This window comes from Gadus morhua, chromosome 13, assembly GCF_902167405.1.
Source record: "Gadus morhua chromosome 13, gadMor3.0, whole genome shotgun sequence".
Lineage (NCBI taxonomy): Eukaryota > Metazoa > Chordata > Actinopteri > Gadiformes > Gadidae > Gadus > Gadus morhua.
This window is the reverse complement of record NC_044060.1, coordinates 20,123,768-20,130,946: the sequence shown is the minus strand read 5'-3', so window position 1 is coordinate 20,130,946 and position 7,179 is coordinate 20,123,768. Positions and strand designations below refer to the sequence as shown.

The following is a 7,179-nucleotide window of genomic DNA, read 5'->3' as shown; positions in this document are numbered from 1 at the left end:
GCTCTAAAATGTTTACTTTTCCCACAATTTCAAAGAAAAGCCAAACGTCCACAGTCTCAACCCATTTTGCCTATATGACCATTTTGTTATTGTATACGGCTATCATTAGGTGGATACCATTAACAGTGCAAATGTTCAGATCTGTACTCTTTTAAGAAAGCCCTTAATTCTCTTGTGAAATGTGTGCTTGGAGTTTTCTTTATGTTGTGTGCTTATCAATCGACATTTTGATTGATAAGCGAATAAGGCTTTATGCAGTTCAGGAATGTCAGTGGATCGTCAGGATAATGCCGTGTACTAATGGTCCTTATATTTGAGGGTTTGAATCCTGATTAGAGCATTATGAACAAGCTGAACATGACATTCTGTCATTGCCACTCATTTAAGAAACACAACATTGAACAGCACCTGAAATTCATCAGGCAATCAACATTCCGGCTTATTAGGTTCTAAGAATCAGACTGCCAAGACACAGTATGGCATTAAGGGGAACATCTCCGTTAACCATTTTTCCTTCATAATTAACTCTGTCATATTTATATTTCTTCCATTAGTGTTATTGACTACAAATGTTTAATATCCCCAGAATTTCAAAGATTTTTCAGGTATATGCTTTGAAGAAAGCCCTTAATTCACTTGAGAAATGTGTGCTTTTAGTTTTCTGGATGTTGTGTGCTTATCAATAGACATTTGACCATGTTAATGAGGCTGCAGTTCAGGGCCCAGTTTACCGATAACGATGGATCTTCGCTCGTACGATCATTCTCACGATGGATCTTTCGAACCATCGTTAATTTCTTTGGAGCGTTGCCCGAAACTCCTCTTAACACTGTACGTCCACACCAGAAGCGAATTGAGCTACCAAATCGCGGGAAGTCATTCACTTTCTATGGGCAAGAGTGACTAAAGCGACCAAAGCGACCAAAGCGACCAACACTACCAGCGGCCAAAGTTGAGCGATCAGAGCGTCCAAAAAAAGTTGAAAACTTTTTAACTTTATGCAAATTACTATGACACGTTTTAGCGGCAAAACACTGACAGCCAATCGGAATGTAGACGCTCTTCGCTTGCGTGGATCCCAGGGAATATGGGGCGCCGTTTGTAAAAACTCTGTTACAATTTTTTGCTGATACATTTTCAACATTTAGCTCACTTTCCTCACATTTAGCGCATTTTCCTCACATTTGAGAGAAATTCATGTAAAACAACATGTTATATTTAATTGTAAACAATATGTTCAAATGTACAAAATCCATGTTAGAAATTATATCTAAATGTTATATCTAAATCTAAATGTTATATCTAAATCTAAATGTTAAATATAAATATAAATGTTACATTTATATCTAAATGTTAAATGTTAAATCTAAATGTTAAATATAAATATAAATGTTAAATTTATATCTAAATGTTAAATCTAAATCTAAATGTTAAATCTAAATGTTATATATAAATCTAAATGTTAAATGTTAAATGTAAATGTTAAATCTAGATCTAAATACTAAATGTTAAATCTAAATGTTAAATCTAAATCTAAATGTTAAATCTAAATCTAAATCTGTGTAAAGTGTAAAGCTAAATATTTAGAAAATATTAAAATCCCCAATGAAACCACGCCCACTGCAGTGGCTTCAAATCGCACGGCAAAGATCGAGCGGCAAAGTCAAAGACCAAGACCAAGACCAAGACCAAGTCAAACAGGCATGGCCGGTTCTCTGGGATTCCTGGACATCGAACGGGTGGTTATTGCAGCTGTACGGGCTGCACTCCAGGGTGTAGCTCCCCCGGTCCAGTCCACATCAGCAACAGTAAGTTAAGTTGTTTTAATTTGAGTTCTTTATGCAGACGAGGGGGTTAGCCAATGTTAGCTAACCCAGCCAGTTAGCTGTGTGGTATATGCTAGCTGAAGTTTTTTTATCCACTCCACTGTAAGGACTCTCTGTAGCCTAGTTGACTTAGTGGTTACCAGTGACAAAACCGACCACTTACTCTATGAAGCCTGTGCTGTGGTTAACATGTGTAATGTTAACGTACTTTGCCGCTATATCTCACATCTAAAATGCGGGCTTGTTTCAGGTTTCAACACCAGCGGTGCCCAGTGCCTCAGGCACTTCCAACTTTGCCACCACCGTCACATCACTGAGATCAGTAAGTTGTGATATAATAGCTGGATAACGTTTATGTTACCCTGAGAAGAATAAAACTATTGATATAAAATAACTGGTTAATATTGAAGTTCAACACTGGTAATTTGAGGATTAGGGCTACAACTAACAATTCGTTTCATAATCGATTAATCAGCTGGTTATATTCTCGATTAATCAATTAGTTGTTTGGTCCATAAAATGATAAAATGTTGATCGCTATTTCCCAAAGTTCAAGATGACATACTCGTTGTCTTGTTCTGTCCACAACCTAAGGATATTTAGTTTACTGTCAAACGGGACTAAAGAAACCAATACATATTATAAATAAAGGTTGTTGGTGTTATTATTATTTGAGATACTGGAATAAGATCATTTTTACTCAAACCGATTATAAATTATCAAAATAGTTGGCAATTAGTTTAATTGTTGTCAACTAATCAATTAATAAAGTGTTAATGTGAAATGTACTAACTTGATTGGCATATAATGATTTCATCCTGTGCATGGCAAAATTACAATAAATGTCAGCATGGAGACCTGTATGCAGTTCTTTACAACTTTACTGTTAAACTTGGTCATTATCAGCTCTATTAAGAAAAGTCTCTTGATCTGCTTGTTTTCAATAGGCTCCACTGCCATCCATCCCTCGACGTAATCGGGCTCAATCGGGATACTTGAGACGAAGGAATGTCAAAACATACACGAAGGATGTTGTATGTTTAACTTTTTCACCGGGGGTATCGGTCTTCATTATACCCAGAGGAGAAACTCGGACCAGGTTAGCTACGGCTGGCCTTGTTGGAAAAATGTCTTTTTCCACAGAATGGTCTGAAGACCAAGTGAGAGCTGAAATAACAGCTATCTTCAGTGGAGCATTTGGCTTATCAGAGCACCAGTCACTTCCATTTCAGTTTTTGAGCACCATCAAGGGGTGTAAAAAACTGATGATACCGAAGGTCACCTCCAATTTCCCCTGGGGTGGTAAAGAAGTTGCCTTCGTCTGTTCCAGCACATGCCTGTATATTATGGCAGAAATGGAAGTTCCTGCACAGGTGAGCATGTTATTGAATACATTAGTGTGGTAACTTGGCGGACAAAAGGCTCAGTCTAAATCGGGTGCTGCCCATTTATTGAACTCAGAAAAAGCTTTCAGCCCACACTAGTCCACAGTTTTTTGGCCCCTACATTTCCACAGACCTTGGGCCTTGATCTGTTACTGCACATGGGACAGAACACACCCATAAACTGGTGATCCAGTGATGAGCACACCTGTACTCAATAACTGAATCATCCCCCACATCCTATTCCAACACATACCTCTATCTCCATTTACTAGCTAGATGTTGTTTACTCCCCACACCAAGAAAATATGTAATTTTTCAATCAGATAAAATTATGTCACACTGTAAAGATTTCACCTTGTAACTTACTGTTCAAGTTGCCTGTTTTTACATAGGAGAACCTTTTTCTTTTGTGCAGCCCGGTTGTACAACGAAGGAGAGGTGAGTAAAAAAATAAATAAATTAACACCCCTCATTTGTATAGAAAATCCCAGTAAATAACTCTCGAACCTCTCAAGGTTAATTGCTAATCTGACTTGATTTTTTTGATGAATTGGTGATTTATTGCATTATTGAACTTATTGAAACAAGTATTGTTTAGGTTATTATTAAGAGTTACTGAGTAGATTCTCTTTATGTAGTGACTCGGAGAGATGCACCGTCCAGAGCCCAGAGCGAACACTGTGAGAGGCAAGAGAGGGTGGAAGCCAGTGCTCCTCCATCTGATGATGGGATGGACCTACAGGGACAGCGAGGGCCAAATGAAGCTGTGAATCACTTTGCAGGTTAATTGCTGATCTGACTTGATTTTTGTGATGAATTGGTGACTTATTGCATTATTGAACTTATTGAAACAAAACCGTTATTATTTGTGTGGAGTGAAAATAGTAGGGTTGGGAATAATAATCTATTCTTCGATGCATCGCGATTCTCTCTAGAATGATTCTGTCTCAATGCAGATAAATTAATAATCTGAATTACCTTTTTTTATTGGCCAATCTGATTTGTTTTGACACGATTGCGATTCAGCCTACACATAAGCATGCACGCAAACTCACAGCCAGACACAATAACTCCTTCTAATTCAAGAGCAGCTTTTTCTTTGACATAGAAAATAAAACTGAACCCTATTTTTTACAAACTTCCATATTGTGTTGTAATGCAAGCTGCATTGATTATTGCATTGTTCATAGAAAGTCATATTTGTGACAAAAGCTTTTTCTCTAATAAAATATTAGATAAGTGAATTCATCTGTTGATGTCTTTGATGGTCATCACAAAAGTAGGAAGTGGTAGCAAACTCAGATGTGTTTATATATTTTTGAAAATCACGCATGGAAATGTACATACATTTTTTTGTTGCATCGATAATCGGTTTAGAATCTAATCGTTTACCTCATAATCGGAATCAAATCGTGAGGTGCCAAGAGATTCCCACCCCTAAAAAACAGTGTAGCATAATTTGCATCAATGGATTGAAAGTATTGTTTAGGTTATTATTAAGAGTTACTGAGTAGATTCTCTTTATGTAGTGACTCAGAGACATGCACCGTCCAGAGCCCAGAGCGAACACTGTGAGAGGCAAGAGAGGGTGGAAGCCAGTGCTCCTCCATCCGATGATGGGATGGACCTACAGGGACAGCGAGGGCCAAATGAAGCTATGAATTACTTTGCAGATTTCATGTACAGTTATATGTATTAACTTAAGGTTTTCTCATGTAATATTTGTTACATTTTATGTTGGTCCATTTTGTTAGGGAATGAATATTTTATCCTTGTGTCTTAATTAACAGTCCTATTGATATTGAAGAAGATGAAGCCATTGAGGAAGCCATCAGACGCAGTCTTTTAGAAGAGTCTGTGCAGCCCTTACAGGATTCAAGGTATACTTGCTTTGCTAATTTTTAACTTTCAGTGTTGCACCGACAGTTTAGTAGACGGAAATTCACTGAGTGCACCGATCTGCTGTATGTCACCTTTGCCAGTGACGAAGGCACCAACGAAGATGGAGAAGACCTCGGAGGGCCACGGCGAGACTTCTTCCGTCTGCTTGTGAAAGCCATCTTCAAAGAGAGTGGAGCATTTGAAGGTAATCTTTTTTTTTTTTTGCATAATTGTTATGTACTTTACATCAAATGTACTTCTGTGCTGTGGTGGTAAAATTATTTTACTTGCATACTGGGTAAGCTGCCCTCTTAAAGTTTGGGTAACATACATAATTGGCGCTTTATTAGCCAATTAAAGGATACTGGCTTTCTTTGTGGACATTTCTGTCTTTCAGAGGCTATAGTGGTCATGCTAGCTTGTTGGAAGGGGTCTAAATAGCAATAACAAATAATAAGTTAGGCTAAATGTATGCCCTTGACTTCTCACCTCAAGATAATAGATATCTGAATGAAAATGGGTACTCAAAAACTTAAAACCCAACACATCTTCAATAAACCTTGTAACATGTAACTTTATGCCAATCCCTTGCAGTTTATGCATGCAGTATAAATGTGTTTTTGCCTATTCTAAAATTCTATTCCATATACAGTATTTCTGTTATAGGTTAATGGTATTCAGATTATTGTATGATATCTTGAGTGATTCTAGTTGTCTTTACTGAATAAACAAATTGCTTTTTGTCCTTTTGTCCTAGAGTCTCTAAATGGCTTCACTCCAAGAATGAACATTTCTCATGTGCAGAATGGAGTGTACCGCACTATTGGACAGATGATGTCTACCATCATCGTCCAGGGTGGTGAACCTCCAGCCCTCCAGCCTTTCTCCTCTGGTAGTGGACTACCTTCTGACAGGACACATCTTTCAGTTGAAGGTCACTCCAGATGATGTAGCTGACATGGAACTGAGAGAAGCCCTGAAGAAGGTATGATATGAGTGTGATAAAATGTTATTCGCTTCAATCCCAGTTTCTGAGGTATTTATTTAAATTCTGAATGCATCTATCATATCCTTATTTTTCGATTGCACCTTAAGGTTGATCAAGCATTAACCACAGAGGAGCTGGAGCAAGCAGTGGAATGCTGTGACTCATGGAGATACCAACTCGAAGGTCTTCCGAACCCCGTCAGAATGGACAACAAAGATTAATTTGTGCAGAATGCAATACTTTTCCATGTCGTCATTCAATGACAGAGCTGCTATGATCAGTTAGTTGAGGGTTTGAAGTACTATGAGGTAAGTTTAGACTTAAATGTAACGAATTGCATTCTAGTGTACAACAGATGGTGAATTGCTTGTGCATGATTTTTATAGCACACTGGAACACTGTTCAGTCCCATTCAAAATAAACAATGTGAATTATCTACAGATCGCACGAGTGTTCAGACACCGACTACATTACTTGCCCACCACCCCAATCGCTTTGCCTTTTTTTTAATATATATATATATATATATATATATATATATATATATATAGCAATAACAAATAATAAGTTAGGCTCAAAAACTTAAGTACCCATCAAATGTATATATACATTTGATGTATATATATATATAATTAAAAAACATGCTTACTGTAAAACACTAAGTATGCTATAAAAGGCTCATCCCCCCTGCTGACCTCTGTTGTACAGTCTTGATGTAACCCTTAACTCTATGTACATCTTCTGTTTGTCATAGGATCATGTCAGCTGAACTCAATTAATGAAACCAGGAATGAAGTAAGATCCACTAATGCAATAAACTGTCTGCACTTAATGTTCTACCTACAATTAAAGTTTTTATATCCTAACTCTATAGATAGATACAGCAATATATTCCTGTAATCTATCAGCTGTAAGCTTTGTACCCTCTAACTGGCTTCTGTAGGTATTTGCCCAGGTGTATGTGAGTCAGTTTTGTTTTTTTAATGGAATTTTTATTTTCAGTGCCATCACCCATCTTGTGAGCTGTTGAGGGAGTACAACCACAGGCTGCAGAGGGAAAATGATTCTCTCAAGGCAAAAATAGCAACATTGAAATGTA

The 7,179-nt window shown here is 37.4% G+C and overlaps 1 long non-coding RNA gene across 1 annotated transcript; it reads left to right on the top strand.

Moving 5' to 3' along the window:
- The first annotated feature begins 5,136 nt into the window (after positions 1 to 5,136).
- On the top strand, positions 5,137 to 6,285 carry LOC115557600 (uncharacterized). The gene is made up of 3 exons (XR_003979210.1): positions 5,137 to 5,297; positions 5,850 to 6,077; positions 6,188 to 6,285. It is a non-coding gene; the product is annotated as an uncharacterized LOC115557600 (long non-coding RNA).
- Positions 6,286 to 7,179: the final 894 nt, after the last annotated feature.